Source organism: Mastomys coucha, unplaced genomic scaffold, assembly GCF_008632895.1.
Source record: "Mastomys coucha isolate ucsf_1 unplaced genomic scaffold, UCSF_Mcou_1 pScaffold16, whole genome shotgun sequence".
Classification (NCBI taxonomy): domain Eukaryota; kingdom Metazoa; phylum Chordata; class Mammalia; order Rodentia; family Muridae; genus Mastomys; species Mastomys coucha.
In genome coordinates this window covers 19,743,645-19,751,994 of record NW_022196898.1, presented here as the reverse complement: position 1 = coordinate 19,751,994, position 8,350 = coordinate 19,743,645, and the positions used below count along the sequence as shown (strand labels likewise).

Genomic DNA, 8,350 nt, shown 5'->3' with positions numbered 1-8,350 from the left:
TTGATTGTGTATAGTGCTCAAGACTGAATCCCAAACCAGCATGTTCTCTACCGATAAACTACTCCCTTAGCTTATGCAGTGTCCTTGGATGTCAAGGAAAGATCTACCATTTTGATGACTCTCAATTTTCCTATTTCTACTAAATAAAGAAGTCATGGTCATTGTCTGAAGCTTTGGGCACGTGATCCCCACAGACCTACGGCTTCCTCTTTAACCCAATAGGAAGCAGCTGAGCCTTGTTCCTATGGCTCCTGAGGTGCTCTATGGGCTGATGCTCCCAGTGCCTGGAAGAGTTAGAATTAGAAAGGCAGCTGTGAGAAGAAACAACATGATACAAGGTTTGAGCTTTTGCTTCTTCAGGCTTTTTTCATCCTTTAATTTCTGTTTTGCATCTACAATCTTTTCTGTACCAAAACAGACAGGATCTGAAGGACACAGGACATAGAACTTAAAAGAACAGAGGAGGAGCGAAAGACATGCCACTGTTCCATATCTCAGAGGACAAGATGATATAATGAATGTCACACGGGAAAGAAGATGCAGGGAGTAGCTGGACCTTACAGGATGTAGGAAGAAGAAATAAACCTTGTAAGTGAGGCAGACACCAAGTAAATGGGGTAGGGTCACAATTAGGAGAAGATAAGTCTCCAAAGCTCATGGATCAGGGAGCCCAATTATCCATGGCCATTCCAGTGAGAGCAACAAGAGCCTCTCACTACCCTGAGGGACCATGTTGGCTCCTTCTCCTTGCTGAAAGAAAAGAAGCCTGTCACTCAAGGTCAGTAAGAAAGTTAAGTAGAATATTCCATTCAGAATTTACATTTATTTATTCACTCTATATGTTCATACATATGCATGCATGGGGGGGGGGCAGAGACAGAGATACAAACAGAGACACAGAGAGACTGTGTATATGGAAGTCAAAAGACCTCTCCTTTCACCATGTAGGTTCCAGAGGATTAAACTCATATCATCAAGCTCAGTGGTACTTGTCAAGCCCCAATATTGCCCTTTTAAAAAAGTCCAGTATTGCCAGCCCCAGAGGCATTGCAGGTGTGGTTGTTGTGTCATGTGTGGGTCTTTAGGTGGCAGAGAGGAGAAAGGCCATGTCCATGCTTAATGTTCTGACCTGTAAATATCTGAATGGTTAATAGCCTAAGATTCCCTGAAAAAAAAAAAGCCTGAGTCAACCACCAGCTGGCACCAGGGAGCTAGCCTGAGAGGATCACCCATCCAGACAGGCTCCCAGGGCATGAAGTGAGCCAGAGGCAACACGAACTCCACCTGAGGCTGCACGGTGGGAGCAAGTTGGAGACAGAAAAATCCCACCTGAGACTTCAGGCTTCAGATGGAAGTAAGCCTGAGAAAAAGACAGGCCTAGGCATGGGGCCACACAGGTGGGCCTGAGCAAGGAGTGAGCCCAAGACCACTAGCAGATCGGTGTCATGAGCCAGTACAGGGACCTAGCCTGAGATGACTAGCAATTCGGCATGGTGCAGGCCTGGGAAGAGGAGACAGACAGACCATGCCCAAGATGACCCCTTCCTGGTGTCACCATGCATGGGTGGAGCATAGCACTCCTGAGACCACTCCTGAGACAACCCCAGACACTCAGAAACCCTGGGTGCCCACTGAGAGGAGGAAGTAAGTGGTGGAGAAATGGAAGAGGAAGGAACAGAAGGATGTGTGCACAGTGAAGAGAGGCAGAACTGGAGGCTCAAGGGTAGTGAGGAAGGCTGGAGAGATGGCTCAGCAGTTAAGAGCACTGACTGCCCTTCTGAAGGTCCTGAGTTCAAATCCCAGCAACCACATGGTGGCTCAAAACCATCTGTAATGAGATCTGATGCCTTCTTCTGGGGTGTCTGAAGACAGCTTCAGTGTACTTACATATAATAAATAAATAAATCTTAAAAAAAAAAAAAGCCAGGTGGTGGTGGTGCACGCCTTTAATCCCAGCACTTGGGAGGCAGAGGCAGGTGGATTTCTGAGTTCAAGGCCAGCCTGGTCTACAGAGTGAGTTCCAGGACAGCCAAGGCTACACAGAGAAACCCTGTCTTGAAAACAAAAAAAAAAAAGGGTAGTGAGGAACAGCCTGATGTGCATTGTCACAGGATATCTAAGTATACTGCTAATTCCAAGATTGTATACTGGAAAAAAAACTGTCTCTAGTTGTGGTGAAGCTCAGCCCTAGTACATGACTTTAATCCAAGAGTTTTCTATTTATCATAAACAAGATTGAATAAAGTCAAACATAGGTCAAGAGGCTGAGCAAGCAACCAGTTGACAAGGAGTGAACCATGGAGACTGAGAGGAAGTCTGGAGGATGGATAAAGATATGCACAGGAAGTAGAAAGGAGGAACATTCAGTTGGAAAGGTTTTTAAGACAGTGTAGAAAAGGAAAACTGGCTTCTTGTTGTTGTTGTTTTGTTTTGTTTTGTTTTTCCCTTCTGAGACATTGGTTGAGGAGGAAGGTCAGCTGCGAGCTTTCTCTGCCTCTCTGAGCTAACAGGCTTTCACCACTGTATCTAGCTTCTGAGTCTTCATTTGTTAAAATCAGATGTTTATGATTTTGTTTTTAAAACATCATGGTAGGGTCCTGGCCTGTGATGCCACCAGGTGTCACATCTGGGTTAGTGGTCTTGCAGCAGCAGAGGTCTATTACAACCAAAAGCTAGGCAGATGTCAGTGGTCTGGGCTACTGCCGGGGTGTGGGGGGAGATTAATGTCTAGGGGCTGTGCAGAACCAGCCTTGACCCTTGCCTGGGCATCTTTGGAGAGTTGGTCCTGGGGACATGAAAGCAAAAGAGCTGTCCCTGCCCCTCACCAGCCACAGCACCGGGGAGTACAGGCCCTCCACCTTATCTGGCCAGCACAGTAGAGCTGCCTCTGGTGGCAGGGACCACAGGTAAACTAGCCCAGGGGGTGTGAGCATGGAAGAGCTGGCTCCTTGCTGGGGTCCAGCCTCAACACAGGATCAGAGTTCTCAACTGGAAGCAGGGATGTCTGGAAGGTGCATAATAAATACACAGAGAAAACTTTTTCGGGTACAGCTGACAGGCAATTTTTCAAAGCTTAAAGTTGCTCTCTCTCTCTGTCTCTCTGTCTCTCTGTCTCTCTCTTCTCTCTGTCTTTCTCTGTCTCTCTCTGTGTCTCTGTCTCTCTCTGTGTCTCTGTCTCTGTCTCTGTCTCTGTCTCTCTCTCTCTCTCTCTCTCTCTCTCTCTCTCTCTCTCTCTGCTTGAGGCTGCACACACTCTGCTTTTCTCCTGTGCCCTTTTCTTTTCTCAAACCCCCACACTCCTACACACCTCTGTGTGTTCTCTTTTCATACACACACACACACACACACACACACACACACACACACACACACACACACACCTCACTCACTCCATATGCCTCTCACTCTCTCACATTCTCTCACCTTTAACTTGCCCCAGTCTTTTCTTGTTACTCCAAAAGCAGGTAGAAAAAAAGACATTGTATAATCGTTACCAAATCAAATTCAAAAGAATGACTACATCCCACAAAGAATCAAGAATTACAATTATTCCCCAAAGTTTCAAGCTTCCCCTATTCCCAGGCCTGTGGCCAAGATAATAATAATTGCAAACTTATCATTATTTAAACTTTAACTTTTGACTTATTATACTTCAGAGCTCCGAGGCCAGCTACTTGCATTTTCCTGTGAAGCTCTAATGATAAATGACATGGGCAAAGCCGCCAGGCAGTGGCCAGAGTCAAGTTAACCCTTAACTCAGCAGCTCCACTAGCTTCTGCTTCTGCACGTTGAGCACAATGACTCTCAGGAGTCCCAGCACTTTGACTTAGTTTTACTAGCATATAATTGTATGTATTCTATACTTGCTTATCCAGGAATCACTCTCAAATGTTGTGTAAAACTCATTTCATAACTCCAATAGTATTTTTCCTTTCTGAATTAAAGTACCCCTTATTCCATCTTTCCCTTATCCTATGATTATGTCTCTCATACTAATGCTTTTCCATCATTCTAGTAAATTTCTTCACTTTCTGGTCACGGACCCCTGTATGATGCTAGAAGTACACAGTTCTGTTTCATTTTCTAATATTTCTAAACATGATTTCTTCAAACTTTCTTTGCAAGTCAAGCATTCATCTGAAACTACCACTGTGTAGTTATTACATTGTTTCCAAGATGAGAGTGTACAACATGCACCTGGGCCATTAGGACTGTGCTGTGCTGTGTCCCTATGTCTCAATTTTTGATTGTTTAAGAATCATTACATCAAGGAACATCTAGTTTCACAAAATTCACCAAAGCTAATAAAAACAATAAATTTATGAAATTCTTGGGGAAATGGATGGACTTGGAGAATATTATCCTGAGTGAGGTAACCCAATCACAAAAGAACACACATGGTATGCATTCTCTGATAAGTGGATATTAGCCTAGAAGATCAGAATACACAAAGTACAAACTACAAACCATAAGAAACTCAAGAAGAAGGAAGCTGGGGGCATACCATGACAGGGACTGTCTTTAGCAAGCTGGGATGGAGACATCTCAGAAGCCTGTGGTGGCAGCTCTTTGAAAAGAAAAGGTTGTGCCCATTTCTCCTAACCTTAGCCCTACTGTGCTTGACAAATGCAGTCCAGGTCCCAGTGCCAGGAATGTGTTGTCTAAAATTCCTGTTTAGTTGTCCAGGCTCAAACTCCAGTTTCTGTGGTTCTACACATGTATGGAAAGTTATGATGGGACATAGTAACAGTGTTGGCCAGATGTAGAGTATATGAGGCAACAAATACATGCACGTGAAGGCAACTTTGTGTTTTAACAAATAATAAAGCAAAAGCTAATCTTTTCCTAGCACCCACACTGTCAGCACAGAGCCTTCAGTCAATAAAGTTACCTAAGCAGGTGCTCAAAACTGTCAAGTGAGTTGAGCCACTAATGAGTTACTCTTGTGTCGAACTTACCTAAATGGTACGCTTTCTGCCTTCTCCCAAAACAAAGAAAGCACATCTGTGACATGCAACCACCTGTTACAAGATCTGCTCTTGGCAGAGCCCATTATGTACAGAACAGAGGACTACTTTGTATCTGGCTCCCATTTCTCAACAAAACCTCTTGAGAAGATGTCGCTGTTTGGAACTTAACACTTTCCCAAACACTGAGCTGCAACTTCTGTTAAGATTTTTGACAGGCTTTTTATGCCAACACATGCGTATGAAAACAGTGAGTGGTTTTGACATGCCACGAGCAGTGAAGTCAAGTGTGATGCCGAGCACTGCAGGGCTCTGTCTGCCCACCATCAAGAATCTTCCTGGGCAAAGTTTTACTTGGCTAAGAAATACTGCATCGTTTGGAAGTTTTTTACAACAGCTATACTCTCCAAAAGAGGTTTTGAAATGGCACTTTCTTTGATGGTGTCAGCATACATAGACAAAAAGTAGGAGCTGTCTATGCTGGGAAGTGCCACGCATAATGCAGGAGAGATGAGAGTTGGCAGCTCCAGCGTCAGTGGTGACATGTGGGGAAAATGTCACAAGTTACATAGAAAAACCCATCGTTTAGGAGAGGCATTACTTCAGTTATCTCCCCTTGCTCCAACTTACTGCCAGTTTTAAGTTTTCAGTGCAAAATACTTCCAGATCTCTCTCTCGGGGAGATAGCTCAGAAGGTAACAGACTTTAACATTCAAGCAAAAGGACATGAAGTCAAACCTCCAGCAGTTACATCAATGCTGAGTGTAGAGACACACATCTGAAACCAAGTTCCTGGAAGATCAGAAAGGGGAGGTACGGGGATCCACTGACCAGCCACTTAGCTGAAACAGTGAGCTCCAGGCCCAGTGAGAGACGAAAAAGAGAATAGTGAGCATTAAGAAAGTTGAGTTAGTGCTCATTGGAAATAGGGTGGGCTGAGGTGATGGCTTAGTACAGTGAGGGTCAGGTGTTTATTTCTTTTTCTTCTGAGAGGATGTAGGAGAAAGCAAATGAGAGATAGCCAAAGGAACTTTAAGAATAGGATGCCTGACACTCTGTATGACTTAAGTGTGGCAATGAGCCAACTCTTCCATCCACACACACTCAGTGGAGTTTTAAAAAGAGAGAACTTGGTTTTGGAGACAAGTTAAAGTAGAAGCTACAAATCAGAGTGGAGAAACAAGAAAGGGGATAACATTTGGAACATAAATAAAATAGCCAATAAAAACAATGGATGAATTTTGAGACGCTACCAAACCACCAAAATTAAACCAAGAAGAAGTAAATGATATGAAAAAGAAAAAAGGGGAAAAGGAATTAAGCTGGAGACCTCATAGAATACCAGAGATAAATAGAGCAGAGCATTATCCTAACCTTCCCAGGACAATGGGCACTGCTATTCCATCACCTTCTATCTGCACACAACTGGCTCACTGGATGTTTAGTGCAGCAAGAGTGTATTGGTCCCATTGGTGGTCTGGGTCTCCCTCCCCTGACCTTTTTGTTCCACTATACTTTGTCTATGGGTCTATCATCTACTTTCAGACCACAATCAGGACAGGGAACCCAGAACTTTAGGCCAATTTTGTTGTTGTTGTTGTTGAAAAATCAGCTTTTGCAGGTTTGTGTCAATCTATACAATTTTATATAGATCAGACACTCAAAATGGCCCCTAGTCACTCAAACAGAAGGCCATAACTGGTTAGTCAGGCTAGACTTTGAGGTCAAAGATTAGCCTGACATTGTTTCATTGTCTTTAAACATTATTGTGTTACAGAAACGCATGAAAAACTTGAGTAAATTAAGATTACAAATGCCATCCAAATCAGGGAGAAAACAACTAAGAGAGTTTTATGAGCTGGGCTGGTTTTAATGTTAGCTTGACAAAGGCTAGAGTAGTATTTTTGTTTTGTTTGGGTTTTTTGTTGTTGTTGTTTTTGGTTTGTTTGGTTGGTTGGTTTTTACTGAGGGAACTGCCACCCACTCCACTGGCCAAATGAGCTCCAGGGTCGGATGGACATAAATATAGACTGCCAGAAGTTTGGTAGTCCATCTTCTTTAAGTCATTAACAAACAATTAATGGGAAAAAGCAAAACATTTCTAGACATAAATGAAATGTTTATTTAATGATCAACTCACTTGGAAATAGACTGTGACCAAACAAATGGTCTTAGAATCTCTCTAGCAATTTCTTATTGCTGTAGGTTTCTTTAAACCCCTGACTACAGTTATAAAGCAACTAATTATATAAATATACCAGTTTTCATTTGCTCATTAATTTAACCAAATGGATTTCTTTTTCTTTGTCTATTTTGGTGCTGGAAAAAGCAAGAGCCTACAGCATGCTAAGCAAGTACTCTACTACTATACTGACGCCTAGCTCCATCCCCAACACACATCTGTGGTCTGGGCTGCTACTGGAGACGTGTTGATGTTCCAGATCCATGCTGCCCCCAGGGACAATCTTGAGGTCCTGGTTCCATGGTGCCTCTGGTTGTTTTGAGCAAGGAAGCTTCTTTTATAATGGCATCAATGACTACAGACTTATAATTGAGAATGAGAGATAACTGAAGGCTTCTATAACAATCTCTCTTATGCGCCCCCTCCCGCACTCCAAAAAACAAAAAATGGTGTAGACAGGAAGCCATTAGAGAGAGACCTTAAAAGTTGTGATAAAGATGCTGAAGTGTGCTGGACAGTGGTGGCACATGCCTTTAATCTCATCACTTGGGAGGCAGAGGCAGGCAGATTGCTGAGTTCAAGGCCAGCCTGAGTAAGTTCCAGGACAACCAGGGCTGTACAGAGAAACCCTGTCTCAAAAAAAACAACCTAAAAAAACTGTTAAAGTGTAGCTCTTCACAGTTGATGGCTTCTGGCAGAAGGGTGGGGAAGGACTCAATTATCTTTTAAGAGGCTGGCCACTGGGAGTTTGACCATGCTCCAATGAGCATGTGGACAACAAAAATTTGACTTGGTGTATGTTTTATTATTATTTTTCTTTTTGGGGGAGGGCACAAGGGTTTGATGGGGGTATCTAGGAGGACTTGGAAGGGAGTATAATGGGTTGCACTGTAGTCAATTAACAAATAATAAAAATATTGTGTTGGATAAAAAAACTTTTTAACAGCTTTCAAACACTGTGCTAGGTAATAAAGAAGTAAAAAAATCTGCACAAATTAAAAATTAAACTCCCAGCCCATGATGATGATGTATGCTCCTAATTCCATCATTCGGAAAGTAGAAGGGATCTATGTGAGTTCAAAGCCAACCTGATCTACATAGCAAGTTTTAGGCAGGCCAAGGCTACACAATGAGACCATGTCTCAGAAGAAACAAATCAAAAAATTAAATCCTAAATCAAAATGCACATAACACTATTGAC

The 8,350-nt window shown here is 42.9% G+C and overlaps 1 non-coding gene across 1 annotated transcript; it reads left to right on the top strand.

The window, feature by feature from the left end:
* Nucleotides 1-1,032: 1,032 nt before the first annotated feature.
* On the top strand, nucleotides 1,033-1,163 carry LOC116094585. The gene has a single exon (XR_004120219.1). It is a non-coding gene; the product is annotated as a small nucleolar RNA SNORA17 (small nucleolar RNA).
* The last annotated feature ends 7,187 nt before the right edge of the window (nucleotides 1,164-8,350 follow it).